This window comes from Podarcis erhardii (genome assembly GCF_964252035.2).
Source record: "Podarcis erhardii genome assembly, chromosome: 18".
NCBI lineage: Eukaryota > Metazoa > Chordata > Lepidosauria > Squamata > Lacertidae > Podarcis > Podarcis erhardii.
The window spans coordinates 3,222,788-3,240,089 of record NC_138516.1 but is presented as its reverse complement, the minus strand read 5'-3'; the positions used below and the strand labels follow the sequence as shown (position 1 = coordinate 3,240,089).

The window sequence follows — 17,302 nt, the reverse complement described above, 5'->3', positions numbered from 1 at the left end:
ATAATTCTCCTGGGTTGCTTTTCGTTTGGTATTTGTTTTGTAAGATAACTCTTTTGAATGCGTTTCCAGGTGGCTCCTGCCAAATGAAGTTATTAATTGCAAAGTGGGTTTGGCGATAATAAAACCATGTCGGCACTTTGCAAAGCCGGTTCTCTCTGGGGTTTTCCTGCCTCCTATACCTTCCCCCCATCCGCTTGTTCTTGGTTTTGTGTCTCGTTCAGATCTCTCCAAGGCTGGCCACATGAGAACTTGGGAGAGGAGTGTTCCCTACTGACTACAACCCTTTCTGTTTGGCCCCAAACAGAAAAGGAGGGATTATGACAGCCTGCCACCACACAGGCCCTTCTTCGTGTGGCACCGTCACAAATGGTCTGGAGGGCAGCAACACAAGAAGGGGCCTTTTCTGTGGTGGCTCCCACTTGCGGAATGCTCTCTCCAGGGAGGCTCATCTGGCACCTTCATTATGTATCTTTAGGTACCAAGCAAAGACGTTTCTCTAGAACAGAGCTTTCCAAACTGTGTGTCGCAGAACCTTCGTGCTCCTCCCAGGGCTGGAAAAGGGCTAGTTGAACTGAATCCCTGTGTTGCGAAATGAGGCATGTCTCCAAAGTGTGTCACCAACATGGAAAGTTCTGCTCTAGAACCAGCCTTTGGCTAATTGAACAATGCATGGCCTTTTCAACATGCTTGTGGATTGGGAGGTTGGCTTAAGACTTTGTTTTTGTTTTTAATACATATGTTGTGTTTTTATTTTGTATTTTTATCCAGTAAGCCGCCCTGAGAGGTTCCGGGTTTAATTAATCAACCAATTGATTGATTGATTGATTAAAGATTGTGGCATTTTCCCAGAATCTGGAGGTGAATTGTTTACTTTTCTCACAGGACTGCGAGGAAGAGAGGCCCCCAAAGACCCCCAACTGCCTGGCTTCCATCATCTCCCGGATTCGCAAGATCTTCAGAAGAGCGCCGCCGCCAGCACCACCAGTGCCACCGGGGCAACCCAGTACAAGAGCCAGCAGCGGGGCGCAGGCAGAACGGAGGCCACTCTGCACGCGGCTCAGGCGCTGGATGCGGCAGCATCGCAGCTGTGTCCACCCCGAACCAAGGTGAGGAGGAGTTGGGAGACTTGCACTGATCCGCCCGGGGGGATTTTGTCAGCCCCCCCCAAGGGATGACACTCGGGGCAATACCCCACCCGCACCCCACCTTCCTCCGCCAGTGGTGGCTGGGGAAGTAGCACCTGGAGGCGCGCGAGTCCCTAAGGGACATTTCCTTTTTGTTGTCCTTGCACAGGTCTTAATCCTTGTGGTCGGAACTGGAGAGGAAAGATCAGAAAGATCAGAACGCGGAGGAAAGCGGGGCGAGAAACCCAAACTCTCGTGGCCCTACGCCTGGGGGGATTTTGTCAGCCCTCCCCCCAAGGGATGACACTCAGGGCAATACCCCCCCCCCCGCACCCCACCTTCCTCCGCCAGTGGTGGCTGGGGAAGTAGCACCTGGAGGCGTGCGAGTCCCTAAGGGACATTTCCTTTTTGTTGTCCTTGCACAGGTCTTAATCTTACGCCGGCGTCCCACACGGCCAGCCCCAGTCCTAGAGCCTGTCACCTTTTGAGATTATGGAGCAGAACAGAGAAGACAGCGGGCAAAGGGTGGACGGCGAAGGAGAAGTGCGAGAGAACGACAGCGTCTGCGAGAAGTGCGAGAGAACGACAGCGCCACGTTGCCCACGCCCAAAGGAGGAGGAAGGAAAGGAGGAAAGCAAGCGAGCAAGAAGGGACAGCTAAAGAAAGAACTGAGAAAAGAGACAGCAAGACCTTCTGGGGGTCAAAGAAACTACAATGAGAAGGAAACTGAGTTTCCTTTCCCCCCCCCCAGCTTGCTGATGGTCCTGCAATGTTCTATTTACTTTTTATGTATAATTCTGTATTATATTGTTGAACTGTTTTCTTAGGTGATAAGCCTATAAAGGAGGGATTTAAGGGAGGGGGAAAGTATTAAGGGAAGACTTTGAAAAGAAAGGCAGAAAATAAAAAGGGGTGGGAAGAAATAAGTGAGAGGGAACGTGTAAAGGGAAGATACAAAGCATTATATAATTTTTGATTATTGTTTAAAATAAAGAAATAAGTTGGGTTTTAAGCGATTCCAGTCTTTTAATAATTTCTTTTTGTTCCACCACTGGTAAATCTGCAAAGGAGGCAATGAGTTCGATCTCTTCTGGTGGTGTCAGGCCACTTTCCGGATGGTCATTGTTCTTTGCTAGGGGAGAGGAGGCTACATAGCTCTTCTCCTGGGGTAGAACACCCCCTCCGGTGACCACTGGTGGATCGGGTTTAGCAGATTTTGAGCCCTCTTTGGTTATTGTCTCCAACAGTAGGGGTTTAGGCGTAGAGTCTATAAAAGCTCTTGTTGGTACTATCCCACAGCGAAACAAAAATGCTTTCTTGCGTAGTATGATAGTGGGAATTTTTGTGGATTGGAACGCAAGCAGGACTCTCTGAGATTTATGATGATGGACAAGGGGGAGGACTGCACAGAGGTCAATTTGTGTTGCCTCCATATTTAAAAGCACCTTTAAGAGATCCTTGGCACCCCCCAGAGTTCTTCATCTTGGGTCCCCATTTTGTATAGTTAGGCTCACTTTCCTTGGTGTTAAGATCAAGGATTGATGACCTAATTGAAGGTTAAGGTTGTATTTAAATTTGTCAGTACGCTTGTTATTTAAGGACAAACTCCTCGTCCCCTTCCTCTCTTCAAGGGACTTAACACCGGCTGACGCTGGGGAAGTAGTAACTAGCTTTTGTTGGAGGCTGTGCAGCTGGGACGAAAGATCATCTAGTCTTTTGAATATACAGTGCAAGGTTTTGATTATTAAATGGGACTGTTCAAATGTCATATGATTGGCCGTGCCAAGGACCAGTTCCTCCTTCTGAGGAGAGACTACACTCTTACTGTTGGCCGCATCGCTTGTTGTTTGTGGAATTATTCGCTCTTCGTCTTTAAGTGCTGACACGCAGTCAATCAGTGGGTTGAAACGGTTCTGCGTTCCTACCATGTAGGAACAATCCAGTAGATTACTCCCTTCTTTAAAGTGACATGGTTCGACCCTTATTTGCTTTGATCTCGGAAAGGGAGCGGGGACCATCTCCTCGGGATCTCTAAGACGTTTCCCATATCCCATGGTTCAGATATCGAGAAGAGGGGGGATAGTATTTCAACGTCAACTCAGGTGATAAATATTTCCTTCTAGCCAGCCAGCACTTGCAATGGGGGTATATTTCGCTGCCTGTTCATATGAAAGTCGGCGTCTTCACCCTCACCCTCACAGGCCGGCAATTTAGGTCTATTTAGATCTACAAGGAGACTACCAGTAAGCAACACAGACCATTCCTTTGAAGTCCTACTCCCACCAGGACTAAGACTAATATAAGATTCTTCTTCAAAGCTTATCGCAGGGCCCACCGCAGTTCGGTCTCAGATGAAAGGGAAACTCACAAAGGCCTCACCTTGAACAGGGGAGTTTCTCGTCATGCAGCTTCGAGCTTGGTCTGGATTCCGAACTCGGCTGCAGTAGAAGTTCACAGCAGGTTTCCTTCAGCTGTTAATCTTCCTTATCACTTAAAACAATTAGAGTAGAGAGCGGCGACACACAAACGGGAGTTCCCACAGGGCTTTCCGAGCAGTTTTTCTTAATATGTCTTTGGCTTAACTCAGCCTGCCTGCCAGTGAAGTGTTTCCCAGCAGCTGCAGAGATCCTTTTTTTGTAAAAATAATAAAAATGCTGATGAAGGTAATAAAAAAGCTGATAAAACTAGTAAAAACTAATATAAACTAATAAAAACCGCACAACTAACACGCAGCTCAAATCAATGCTTCCTCTAACGACGCCATCTTGGGAGACTCGTATTAAATTTATCTTAATTAGTGGTTGAGAGATTATCAGAATCCTGAAATTTGGGAAATCACATTTCAGACTCCATTGCCATTTTCTTTGAAGATTTATTAAGCAGGGAAGCAGGTAAACGGAGAAGAGGAAACAGAGTTCTGTGGCGCAAACCTCAGTTGTCCTGAACGAATTACGAAGAAAAAGATATTCTGGTCACCCCAATGGTCAGTGGGGGGTAGAAACTGTTACGATATGGATGCAATGCAGCTGCAAAGTGCTGGCTTGAAAAGTAAACATGATGGGAATGTTGGGACTGTCCGTGGGAAACAGAGGGACAGTCAACTCACAGTGTGAAGCACCGGAATTAGCTCAGAGTGTAATATGAGCTCTTCCGTTTATTCCTGTCCTGGAAGTACAGGAAGTGTTTTGTCTCTACACTGCTGGAGTTTGAAGACAGCAGTCATGTTTTTTGTAACGCTGCAAAGACAGAAATAAAGGCATGTAAATACGTTTCTGTCTATCTCTTTCCCCTGCCAGGGGGCAGGAAAGAGGGGGGGTGTTCTTCTCACGTTTGAGAAGAATCGCCGATCGAGACCTTGCCTGCGCCTGCTGGGGAATGCAGCCAGGGAGGTCAACAGGGAATCATGCCGGGTGCCTTGGAGAGTTGCCAGTTTCTCCTGATATGGGCTTGATTTCCCGACAGAAAGGACCCTGAAGAGGGATTCAAAGGCTGCATTCCAGAGATCCGTTTGAATTCATTCCATGAGTGCATCACATACCCACAAATACTCCTAACTGTTCCTCTTTGTTGCACCTTCCTCTTTGTTGCATCCTCCTCGTCTCCCTCCTGCTTTCCTTTTGGTCCTCCTTCCTCTTCATTGGGGGCCCAAGGAAAGAGACCTGCCTTCTCCGACAAACGGCCTTCAGCATCATCTTCTCAGCTGCTGTTTCTTCTGTCTTGGCAAAGACCATCACGGTGGTGCTGGCCTTCCTGGCCACAAAGCCCGGGAACAGGCTGAGGAGATGGCTGGGCAAGAGTCTGGCCAACTCCATTGTCATCTCCTGTTCTGGGGGGCAAGTTCTCATCTGCACCATCTGGCTGGGCTCTTCTCCCCCATTCCCAGAGCCCGACATGCGCTCCCAGGTGGAAGAGATCATCCTGCAATGCAACGAAGGGTCTGTGGCCATGTTCTACGTTGCCCTCGGCTACCTGGGCTTCTTGGCTGCCACCTGCTTCACGGTGGCTTTCCTAGCCAGGAAGCTGCCCGGCTCCTTCAACGAAGCCAAGCTGGTCACCTTCAGCATGCTGGTCTTCTGCAGTGTTTGGGTGTCTTTTGTGCCCACCTACCTGAGCACCAAGGGCAAGTACATGGTGGCCGTGCAGATCTTCTCTATGTTGGCCTCCAGTGCTGGGCTTCTGGGCTGCATCTTCCTTCCCAAGTGCTACATTATTGTGCTGAGGCCTGATCTGAACACAAAGGAGACCTGACAACAAGGAATTAAGGGGACATCTGATTCTTAAAATAGTCCATGTTCCTGATGTCCAGAAGTGCATAAAGGAAACACACCTGCTCATCCATGTTGCTTATTCTCCATCTCTGAAAGAGATTGTGTTCCTTCTTAGCCTGGATTTTAGGAAGTCCTGTTGACATGAACACTAAGATGGGAGGAAATGTTTTGCTCCCTTGCTTTGCCAAGGACTACAATGAGTCCTGGTCTACTGCCCTCAGTTTGTAAACTATTATCTTTTAATAATTTTGTGTTTTGGAAACTTATATTTATCTCACAACAAGATAGTTTAGAGGGAGAGGAGTTAGGTTTTTGAGTCTGTTTGCTTTGTCATGACTACCTATTAACCATATCAATTCTAATATTCCACAATACTGTTTGGTTCTGCCAGTTCTATGTCTTCAATTTTCTATGCGCCATTTCCCGCATTTATGCGCTATCATTCATAAGCTCACTTCACATCATTTCGTTCTCCTAAGCTTTGTATATCAATAAACTGAGAAATTCATTTAAGACATCTTCCGTAGTCTGTTGGTTTAATTTCTGTACTGTGTAAGCTCTGCTCCCTGATCCAAAGAGTAGCAACTGACCTTAGTCAAGCCGTGACTGGGATCCAGTGGATTTTATTGCATTGGCCAGGGTTAGGGATAGGGTTAGGGGCGGGCGAGGCAGGCGAGGCAGGCGCCAATCTGGGTGAGTCATTGTGAAAGGAGGCGGGGAGGGCGTTCCACAGGGCAGGCGCCACCACCGAGAAGCCCCTCTGCCTGCTTCCCAGTTTGTGGCACAGTCATCATCCGATGAATTTAGAGCTTCATTTATTTCTGTGTTTATATTTAAAGAAATGATGCATTTTAAAAGTATTGCACATTGATGGTAATATTAAGAATGCACTTAAAATTACTACGCACAACAATGAACAAGTGATTGCAATGCACACACAGTTAAGCAGCATAAATATTTGTTAACGAAGTCTATTCCTGTTGTGATTATTATTACTTTTATTGCTACTAATACCAGAGGCTTACAAGACTGAGCTCTATTCTGCCTTGGTCAGACCCCACCTGGAATACTGTGTCCAGTTCTGGGCACCACAATTTAAGAAGGATGTTGACCAATGGGAAGAAACCCCTCACCCCCCAGAGAGATGCCGGCTCAAAGAGACCCCTGAGCTTAGACTACGAAGCCTCTGAGGGCGTGCAGAGTGCAAATCCCCCAGGGTCCCCTCACTCTCCCGGGCTCACCTGGGGCCCCATCCCTGCCAGCCTCTCCGGCCTCTGAGGGCGTGCAGAGTGCAGATCCCTCCCAGAAGTGCCAGAGCAGGATCCCCCCACCCCAAGGGCCCCTCTCCCTCCCGGGCTCACCTGCCAGCCTCTCCGGACTCTGAGGGCGTGCAGAGTGCAGATCCCCCCAGGGGCCCCTCTCTCTCTCTCCCGGGCTCACCTGGGGGCCCCGTCCCTGCCAGCCTCTCTGGCCTCTGAGGGCGTGCAGAGTGCAGCACCCACCCCCCAAGGGCCCCTCTCTCTCCCGGGCTCACCTGAGGGCCCCCTCCCTGCCAGCCTCTCCGGCCTCTGAGGGCGTGCAGAGTGCAACCCCCCGAGGGGCCCCTCTCTTTCCCAGACTCACCTGGGGTCCCTGCCCCTGCCATCCTCTCCGGCCTCTGAGAGAGTGCAGAGTGCAGGATCCACCCCCAGGGGCCCCTCTCTCTCCCGGGCTCACCTGGGGGCCCCGTCCCTGCCAGCCTCTCTCGCCTCTGAGGGCGTGCAGAGTGCAGATCCCCCCAGGGGCCCCTCTCTCTCCCGGGCTCACCTGGGGGCCCCGTCCCTGCCAGCCTCTCCGGCCTCTGAGGGTGTGCAGAGTGCAAATCCCCCAGGGGCCCCTCTCTCTCCTGGGCTCACCTGGGGGCCCCGTCCCTGCCAGCCTCTCTGGCCTCTGAGGGCGTGCAGAGTGCAGCACCCACCCCCCAAGGGCCCCTCTCTCTCCCGGGCTCACCTGAGGGCCCCCTCCCTGCCAGCCTCTCCGGCCTCTGAGGGCGTGCAGAGTGCAGATCCCCCCAGGGGCCCCTCTCTCTCTCTCCCGGGCTCACCTGGGGGCCCCGTCCCTGCCAGCCTCTCCGGCCTCTGAGGGCGTGCAGAGTGCAGATCCCCCCAGGGGCCCCTATCTCTCCCGGGCTCACCTGGGGGCCCCGTCCCTGCCAGACTCTCTCGCCTCTGAGGGCGTGCAGAGTGCAGATCCCCCAAGGGCCCCTCTCTATCTCCCGGGCTCACCTGGGGGCCCCGTCCCTGCCAGCCTCTCCGGCCTCTGAGGGCGTGCAGAGTGCAGATCCCCCCAGGGGCCCCTATCTCTCCCGGGCTCACGTGGGGGCCCCGTCCCTGCCAGCCTCTCCGGCCTCTGAGGGCGTGCAGAGTGCAGGATCCACGCCCCAGGGGCCCCTCTCTCTCTCTCCCGGGCTCACCTGAGGGCCCCGTCCCTGCCAGCCTCTCTGGCCTCTGAGGGCGTGCAGAGTGCAGATCCCCCCAGGGGCCCCTCTCTCTCCCGGGCTCACCTAGGGGCCGCTTCCCTGTCAGCCTCTCCGGCCTCTGAGGGCGTGCAGAGTGCAGATCCCCCCAGGGGCCCCTCTCTCTCCCGGGCTCACCTAGGGGCCCCGTCCCTGCCAGCCTCTCCGGCCTCTGAGGGCGTGCAGAGTGCAGATCCCCCCAGGGGCCCCTCTCTCTCTCGGGCTCACCTAGAAGCCGCGTCCCTGTCAGCCTCTCCGGCCTCTGAGGGCGTGCAGAGTGCAGATCCCCCCAGGGGCCCCTCTCTCTCCTGGGCTCACCTGGGGGCCCCGTCCCTGCCAGCCTCTCCGGCCTCTGAGGGTGTGCAGAGTGCAAATCCCCCAGGGGCCCCTCTCTCTCCCGGGCTCACCTGGGGCCCCGTCCCTGCCAGCCTCTCCGGCCTCTGAGGGTGTGCAGAGTGCAGGATCCACGCCCCAGGGGCCCCTCTCTCTCTCTCACGGGCTCACCTGGGGGCCCCGTCCCTGCCAGCCTCTCCGGCCTCTGAGGGCGTGCAGAGTGCAGATCCCCCAGGGGCCCCTCTCTCTCCTGGGCTCACCTGGGGGCCCCGTCCCTGCCAGCCTCTCCGGCCTCTGAGGGTGTGCAGAGTGCAGATCCTCCCAGGGGCCCCTCTCTCTCTCTCCCGGGCTCACCTGGGGGCCCCCTCCCTGCCAGCCTCTCCGGCCTCTGAGGGCGTGCAGAGTGCAGATCCCCCAGGGGCCCCTCTCTCTCCCGGGCTCACCTGGGGGCCCCGTCCCTGCCAGCCTCTCCGGTCTCTGAGGGCGTGCAGAGTGCAGGATCCACGCCCCAGGGGCCCCTCTCTCTCTCTCCCGGGCTCACCTGAGGGCCCCGTCCCTGCCAGCCTCTCCGGCCTCTGAGGGCGTGCAGAGTGCAGATCCCCCCAGGGGCCCCTATCTCTCCCGGGCTCACCTGGGGGCCCCGTCCCTGCCAGACTCTCTCGCCTCTGAGGGCGTGCAGAGTGCAGATCCCCCCAAGGGCCCCTCTCTATCTCCCGGGCTCACCTGGGGGCCCCGTCCCTGCCAGCCTCTCCGGCCTCTGAGGGTGTGCAGAGTGCAAATCCCCCAGGGGCCCCTCTCTTTCCTGGGCTCACCTGGGGGCCCCGTCCCTGCCAGCCTCTCTGGCCTCTGAGGGCGTGCAGAGTGCAGATCCCCCCAGGGGCCCCTCTCTCTCCCGGGCTCACCTGGGGGCCCCGTCCCTGCCAGCCTCTCCGGCCTCTGAGGGCGTGCAGAGTGCAGATCCCCCCAGGGGCCCCTCTCTCTCCCGGGCTCACCTGGGGGCCCCGTCCCTGCCAGCCTTTCCGGCCTCTGAGGGTGTGCAGAGTGCAGATCCCCCCAGGGGCCCCCCTCTCTCTCTCCCGGGCTCACCTGGGGGCCCCGTCCCTGCCAGCCTCTCCGGCCTCTGAGGGTGTGCAGAGTGCAGATCCCCCAGGGGCCCCCCTCTCTCTCTCCCGGGCTCACCTGGGGGCCCCGTCCCTGCCAGCCTCTCCGGCCTCTGAGGGCGTGCAGAGTGCAGATCCCCCAGGGGCCCCTCTCTCTCTCTCCCGGGCTCACCTGGGGGCCCCGTCCCTGCCAGCCTCTCCGGCCTCTGAGGGTGTGCAGAGTGCAGATCCCCCAGGGGCCCCCCTCTCTCTCTCCCGGGCTCACCTGGGGGCCCCGTCCCTGCCAGCCTCTCCGGCCTCTGAGGGCGTGCAGAGTGCAGATCCCCCCAGGGGCCCCTCTCTCTCTCTCCCGGGCTCACCTGGGGGCCCCGTCCCTGCCAGCCTCTCCAGCCTCTGAGGGCGTGCAGAGTGCAGATCGCCCCCAGGGGCCCCTATCTCTCCCGGGCTCACCTGGGGGCCCCGTCCCTGCCAGACTCTCTCGCCTCTGAGGGCGTGCAGAGTGCAGATCCCCCCAAGGGCCCCTCTCTCTCTCCCGGGCTCACCTGGGGGCCCCGTCCCTGCCAGCCTCTCCGGCCTCTGAGGGCGTGCAGAGTGCAGGATCCACCCCCCAGAGGCCCCTCTTTCTCCCGGGCTCACCTGGGGGCCCCGTCCCTGCCAGCCTCTCTCGCCTCTGAGGGTGTGTAGAGTGCAAATCCCCCAGGGGCCCCTCTCTCTCTCTCCCGGGCTCACCTGGGGGCCCCGTCCCTGCCAGCCTCTCCGGCCTCTGAGGGCGTGCAGAGTGCAAATCCTTCCAGGGGCCCCTCTCTCTCCCGGGCTCACCTGGGGGCCCCGTCCCTGCCAGCCTCTCCGGCCTCTGAGGGCGTGCAGAGTGCAGATCCCCCTAGGGGCCCCTCTCTCTCCCGGGCTCACCTGGGGGCCCCGTCCCTGCCAGCCTCTCCGGCCTCTGAGGGCGTGCAGAGTGCAGGATCCACGCCCCAGGGGCCCCTCTCTCTCTCTCCCGGGCTCACCTGGGGCCCCGTCCCTGCCAGCCTCTCCGGCCTCTGAGGGCGTGCAGAGTGTAGGATCCACCCCCCGGGGGCCCCTCTCTCTCTCTCCCGGGCTCACCTGGGGGCCCCGTCCCTGCCAGCCTCTCCAGCCTCTGAGGGCGTGCAGAGTGCAGATACCCCAGGGGCCCCTCTCTTTCCCGGGCTCACCTGGGGGCCCCGTCCCTGCCAGCCTCTCCGGCCTCTGAGGGCGTGCAGAGTGCAGGATCCACGCCCCAGGGGCCCCTCTCTCTCTCTCCCGGGCTCACCTGGGGGCCCCGTCCCTGCCAGCCTCTCCGGCCTCTGAGGGCGTGCAGAGTGCAGATCCCCCAGGGGCCCCTCTCTCTCCCGGGCTCACCTGGGGGCCTCGTCCCTGCCAGCCTCTCCGGCCTCTGAGGGCGTGCAGAGTGCAGATCCCCCCAGGGGCCCCCCCCTCTCTCTCCCGGGCTCACCTGGGGGCCCTGTCCCTGCCAGCCTCTCCGGCCTCTGAGGGCGTGCAGAGTGCAGATCCCCCCAGGGGCCCCTCTCTCTCTCTCCCGGGCTCACCTGGGGGCCCCGTCCCTGCCAGCCTCTCCGGCCTCTGAGGGCGTGCAGAGTGCAGATCCCCCCAGGGGCCCCTCTCTCTCTCTCCCGGGCTCACCTGGGGCCCCGTCCCTGCCAGCCTCTCCGGCCTCTGAGGGCGTGCAGTGTGCAAATCCCTCAGGGGCCCCTCTCTCTCCCGGGCTCACCTGGGGGCCCCGTCCCTGCCAGCCTCTCCGGCCTCTGAGGGCGTGCAGAGTGCAGGATCCACGCCCCAGGGGCCCCTCTCTCTCTCTCCCGGGCTCACCTGGGGGCCCCGTCCCTGCCAGCCTCTCCGGCCTCTGAGGGCGTGCAGAGTGCAGATCCCCCCAGGGGCCCCTATCTCTCCCGGGCTCACCTGGGGGCCCCGTCCCTGCCAGACTGTCTCGCCTCTGAGGGCGTGCAGAGTGCAGATCCCCCCAAGGGCCCCTCTCTCTCTCCGGGGCTCACCTGGGGGCCCCGTGCCTGCCAGCCTCTCCGGCCTCTGAGGGCGTGCAGAGTGCAGGATCCACCCCCCAGGGGCCCCTCTTTCTCCCGGGCTCACCTGGGGGCCCCGTCCCTGCCAGCCTCTCTCGCCTCTGAGGGCGTGCAGAGTGCAGATCCCCCCAAGGGCCCCTCTCTCTCTCCCGGGCTCACCTGGGGGCCCCGTCCCTGGCAGCCTCTCCGGCCTCTGAGGGCGTGCAGAGTGCAGATCCCCCCAGGGGCCCCTATCTCTCCCGGGCTCACGTGGGGGCCCCGTCCCTGCCAGCCTCTCCGGCCTCTGAGGGCGTGCAGAGTGCAGGATCCACGCCCCAGGGGCCCCTCTCTCTCTCTCCCGGGCTCACCTGGGGGCCCCGTCCCTGCCAGCCTCTCCGGCCTCTGAGGGCGTGCAGAGTGCAGATCCCCCCAGGGGCCCCTCTCTCTCCCGGGCTCACCTGGGGGCCCCGTCCCTGCCAGACTCTCTCGCCTCTGAGGGCGTGCAGAGTGCAGATCCCCCCAAGGGCCCCTCTCTCTCTCCCGGGCTCAACTGGGGGCCCCGTCCCTGCCAGCCTCTCCGGCCTCTGAGGGTGTGCAGAGTGCAAATCCCCCAGGGGCCCCTCTCTCTCCTGGGCTCACCTGGGGGCCCCGTCCCTGCCAGCCTCTCTGGCCTCTGAGGGCGTGCAGAGTGCAGCACCCACCCCCCAAGGGCCCCTCTCTCTCCCGGGCTCACCTGAGGGCCCCCTCCCTGCCAGCCTCTCCGGCCTCTGAGGGTGTGCAGAGTGCAGATCCCCCCAGGGGCCCCTCTCTCTCCCGGGCTCACCTGGGGGCCCCGACCCTGCCAGCCTCTCCGGCCTCTGAGGGCGTGCAGAGTGCAGATCCCCCCAGGGGCCCCTCTCTCTCCCGGGCTCACCTGGGGGCCCCGTCCCTGCCAGCCTCTCCGGCCTCTGAGGGCGTGCAGAGTGCAGATCCCCCCAGGGGCCCCTCTCTCTCTCTCCCGGGCTCACCTGGGGGCCCCGTCCCTGCCAGCCTCTCCAGCCTCTGAGGGCGTGCAGAGTGCAGATCCCCCCAGGGGCCCCTCTCTCTCCCGGGCTCACCTGGGGGCCCCGTCCCTGCCAGCCTCTCCGGCCTCTGAGGGCGTGCAGAGTGCAGATCCCCCAGGGGCCCCTCTCTCTCCCGGGCTCACATGGGGGCCCCGTCCCTGCCAGCCTCTCCGGCCTCTGAGGGCGTGCAGAGTGCAGGATCCACCCCCCAGGGGCCCCTCTTTCTCCCGGGCTCACCTGGGGGCCCCGTCCCTGCCAGCCTCTCCGGCCTCTGAGGGCGTGCAGAGTGCAGATCCCCCCAGGGGCCCCTCTCTCTCCCGGGCTCACCTGGGGGCCGCGTCCCTGTCAGCCTCTCCGGCCTCTGAGGGCGTGCAGAGTGCAGATCCCCCCAGGGGCCCCTCTCTCTCCCGGGCTCACCTGGGGGCCCCGTCCCTGCCAGCCTCTCCGGCCTCTGAGGGCGTGCAGAGTGCAGATCCCCCCAGGGGCCCCTCTCTCTCCCGGGCTCACCTGGGGGCCCCGTCCCTGCCAGCCTCTCCGGCCTCTGAGGGCGTGCAGAGTGCAGATCCCCCCAGGGGCCCCTCTCTCTCCCAGGCTCACGTGGGGGCCCCGACCCTGCCAGCCTCTCCGGCCTCTGAGGGCGTGCAGAGTGCAGATCCCCCCAGGGGCCCCTCTCTCTCCCGGGCTCACCTGGGGGCCCGGTCCCTGCCAGCCTCTCCGGCCTCTGAGGGCGTGCAGAGTGCAGATCCCCACAGGGGCCCCTCTCTCTCCCGGGCTCACGTGGGGGCCCCGACCCTGCCAGCCTCTCCGGCCTCTGAGGGCGTGCAGAGTGCAGATCCCCCCAGGGGCCCCTCTCTCTCCCGGGCTCACCTGGGGGCCCCGTCCCTGCCAGCCTCTCCGGCCTCTGAGGGCGTGCAGAGTGCAGGATCCACCCCCCAGATGCCCCTCTCTCCCTCTCCCGGGCTCACCTGGGGGCCCCGTCCCTGCCAGCCTCTCCGGCCTCTGAGGGCGTGCAGAGTGCAGATCCCCCAGGGGCCCCTCTCTCTCCCGGGCTCACATGGGGGCCCCGTCCCTGCCAGCCTCTCCGGCCTCTGAGGGCGTGCAGAGTGCAGGATCCACGCCCCGGGGGCCCCTCTCTCTCTCTCTCCCGGGCTCACCTGAGGGCCCCGTCCCTGCCAGCCTCTCTGGCCTCTGAGGGCGTGCAGAGTGCAGATCCCCCCAGGGGCCCCTCTCTCTCCCGGGCTCACCTAGGGGCCGTGTCCCTGTCAGCCTCTCCGGCCTCTGAGGGCGTGCAGAGTGCAGATCCCCCCAGGGGCCCCTCTCTCTCCCGGGCTCACCTAGGGGCCCCGTCCCTGCCAGCCTCTCCGGCCTCTGAGGGCGTGCAGAGTGCAGATCCCCCCAGGGGCCCCTCTCTCTCCTGGGCTCACCTGGGGCCCCGTCCCTGCCAGCCTCTCCGGCCTCTGAGGGCGTGCAGAGTGCAGATCCCCCCAGGGGCCCCTCTCTCTCCCGGGCTCACCTGGGGGCCCCGTCCCTGCCAGCCTCTCCGGCCTCTGAGGGTGTGCAGAGTGCAGATCCCTCCAGGGGCCCCTCTCTCTCCCGGGCTCACCTGGGGGCCCCGTCCCTGCCAGCATATCCGGCCTCTGAGAGCGTGCAGAGTGCAGGATCCACCCCCCAGGGGCCCCTCTCTCTCTCTCCCGGGCTCACCTGGGGGCCCCGTCCCTGCCAGCCTCTCCGGCCTCTGAGGGCGTGCAGAGTGCAGATCCCCCTAGGGGCCCCTCTCTCTCCCGGGCTCACCTGGGGGCCCCGTCCCTGCCAGCCTCTCCGGCCTCTGAGGGCGTGCAGAGTGCAGATCCCCCCAGGGGCCCCTCTCTCTCCCGGGCTCACGTGGGGGCCCCGACCCTGCCAGCCTCTCCGGCCTCTGAGGGCGTGCAGAGTGCAGATCCCCCCAGTGGCCCCTCTCTCTCCCGGGCTCACCTGGGGGCCCCGTCCCTTCCAGCCTCTCCGGCCTCTGAGGGCGTTCAGAGTGCAGGATCCACGCCCCAGGGGCCCCTCTCTCTCTCTCCCGGGCTCATCTTGGGGCCCCGTCCCTGCCAGGCTCTCCGGCCTCTGAGGGCGTGCAGAGTGCAAATCCCCCAGGGGCCCCTCTCTCTCTCTCCCGGGCTCATCTTGGGGCCCCGTCCCTGCCAGGCTCTCCGGCCTCTGAGGGCGTGCAGAGTGCAAATCCCCCAGGGGCCCCTCTCTCTCTCTCCCGGGCTCACCTGGGGGTCCCGTCCCTGCCAGCCTCTCCGGCCTCTGAGGGTGTGCAGAGTGCAAATCCCCCAGGGGCCCCTCTCTCTCCCGGGCTCACCTGGGGGCCCCGTCCCTGCCAGCCTCTCCGGCCTCTGAGGTCGTGCAGAGTGCAGATCCCCCCAGGGGCCCCTCTGTCTCCCGGGCTCACCTGGGGGCCCCGTCCCTGCCAGCCTCTCCGGCCTCTGAGGGCGTGCAGAGTGCAGATCCCCCAGGGGCCCCTCTCTCTCCCGGGCTCACCTGGGGGCCCCGTCCCTGCCAGCCTCTCTGGCCTCAGAGGGCGTGCAGAGTGCAGATCCCCCCAGGGGCCCCTCTCTCTCCCGGGCTCACCTAGGGGCCGCGTCCCTGTCAGCCTCTCCGGCCTCTGAGGGCGTGCAGAGTGCAGATCCCCCCAGGGGCCCCTCTCTCTCCCGGGCTCACCTAGGGGCCCCGTCCCTGCCAGCCTCTCCGGCCTCTGAGGGCGTGCAGAGTGCAGATCCCCCCAGGGGCCCCTCTCTCTCCTGGGCTCACCTAGGGGCCGCGTCCCTGTCAGCCTCTCCGGCCTCTGAGGGCGTGCAGAGTGCAGATCCCCCCAGGGGCCCCTCTCTCTCCCGGGCTCACCTGGGGGCCCCGTCCCTGCCAGCCTCTCCGGCCTCTGAGGGTGTGCAGAGTGCAGATCCCTCCAGGGGCCCCTCTCTCTCCCGGGCTCACCTGGGGGCCCCGTCCCTGCCAGCATATCCGGCCTCTGAGAGCGTGCAGAGTGCAGGATCCACCCCCCAGGGGCCCCTCTCTCTCTCTCCCGGGCTCACCTGGGGGCCCCGTCCCTGCCAGCCTCTCCGGCCTCTGAGGGCGTGCAGAGTGCAGATCCCCCCAGGGGCCCCTCTCTCTCCTGGGCTCACCTGGGGGCCCCGTCCCTGCCAGCCTCTCCGGCCTCTGAGGGTGTGCAGAGTGCAAATCCCCCAGGGGCCCCTCTCTCTCCCGTGCTCACCTGGGGCCCCGTCCCTGCCAGCCTCTCCGGCCTCTGAGGGTGTGCAGAGTGCAGGATCCACGCCCCAGGGGCCCCCCTCTCTCTCTCACGGGCTCACCTGGGGGCCCCGTCCCTGCCAGCCTCTCCGGCCTCTGAGGGCGTGCAGAGTGCAGATCCCCCAGGGGCCCCTCTCTCTCCTGGGCTCACCTGGGGGCCCCGTCCCTGCCAGCCTCTCCGGCCTCTGAGGGCGTGCAGAGTGCAACTCCCTCCAGGGGCCCCTCTCTCTCCCGGGCTCACCTGGAGGCCCCATCCCTGCCAGCCTCTCCGGCCTCTGAGGGCGTGCAGAGTGCAGATCGCCCCAGGGGCCCCTCTCTCTCCCGGGCTCACCTGGGGGCCCCGTCCCTGCCAGCCTCTCCGGCCTCTGAGGGTGTGCAGAGTGCAGATCCCCGAGGGGCCCCTCTCTCTCTCTCCCGGGCTCACCTGGGGGCTCCGTCCCTGCCAGCCTCTCCGGCCTCTGAGGGCGTGCAGAGTGCAAATCCCTCAGGGGCCCCTCTCCCTCCCGGGCTCACCTGGGGGCCCCGTCCCTGCCAGCCTCTCCGGCCTCTGAGGGCGTGCAGAGTGCAACTCCCTCCAGGGGCCCCTCTCTCTCCCGGGCTCACCTGGGGGCCCCATCCCTGCCAGCCTCTCCGGCCTCTGAGGGCGTGCAGAGTGCAGATCGCCCCAGGGGCCCCTCTCTCTCCCGGGCTCACCTGGGGGCCCCGTCCCTGCCAGCCTCTCCGGCCTCTGAGGGTGTGCAGAGTGCAGATCCCCGAGGGGCCCCTCTCTCTCTCTCCCGGCTCACCTGGGGGCTCCGTCCCTGCCAGCCTCTCCGGCCTCTGAGGGCGTGCAGAGTGCAAATCCCTCAGGGGCCCCTCTCCCTCCCGGGCTCACCTGGGGGCCCCGTCCCTGCCACCCTCTCCGGCCTCTGAGGGTGTGCAGAGTGCAAATCCCCCAGGGGCCCCTCTCTCTCCCGGGCTCACCTGGGGGCCCCGTCCCTGCCAGCCTCTCCGGCCTTTGAGGGCGTGCAGAGTGCAGATCCCCCCAGGGGCCCCTCTCTCTCCCGGGCTCACCTGGGGGCCCCGTCCCTGCCAGCCTCTCCGGCCTCTGAGGGCGTGCAGAGTGCAGATCCTCCCAGGGGCCCCTCTCTCTCCCGGGCTCACCTGGGGGCCCCGTCCCTGCCAGCCTCTCCGGCCTCTGAGCGTGTGCAGAGTGCAGATCCCCCAGGGGCCCCTCTCTCTCCCGGGCTCACCTGGGGGCCCCGTCCCTGCCAGCCTCTCCGGCCTCTGAGGGCGTGCAGAGTGCAGATCCCCCCAGGGGCCCCTCTCTCTCCCGGGCTCACCTGGGGGCCCCGTCCCTACCAGCCTCTCCGGCCTCTGAGGGCGTGCAGAGTGCAGGATCCACCCCCCAGGGGCCCCTCTCTCTCCCGGGCTCACCTGGGGGCCCCGTCCCTGCCAGCCTCTCCGGCCTCTGAGGGCGTGCAGAGTGCAGGCTCCACCCCCCAGGTGCCCCTCTCTCTCTCTCCCGGGCTCACTTGGGGGCCCGTCCCTGCCAGCCTCTCCGGCCTCTGAGGGTGTGCAGAGTGCAGATCCCCCAGGGGCCCCTCTCTCTCTCTCCCGGGCTCACCTGGGGGCCCCGT

At 62.9% G+C, this 17,302-nt stretch overlaps 1 protein-coding gene across 2 annotated transcripts in view; it reads left to right on the top strand.

Annotated features, from left to right (window-relative positions):
• The window catches only part of LOC309332886 (uncharacterized protein), a 251,246-nt gene that overhangs the window by 172,079 nt on the left and 61,865 nt on the right, over positions 1–17,302 (top strand). The window lies entirely within an intron of this gene.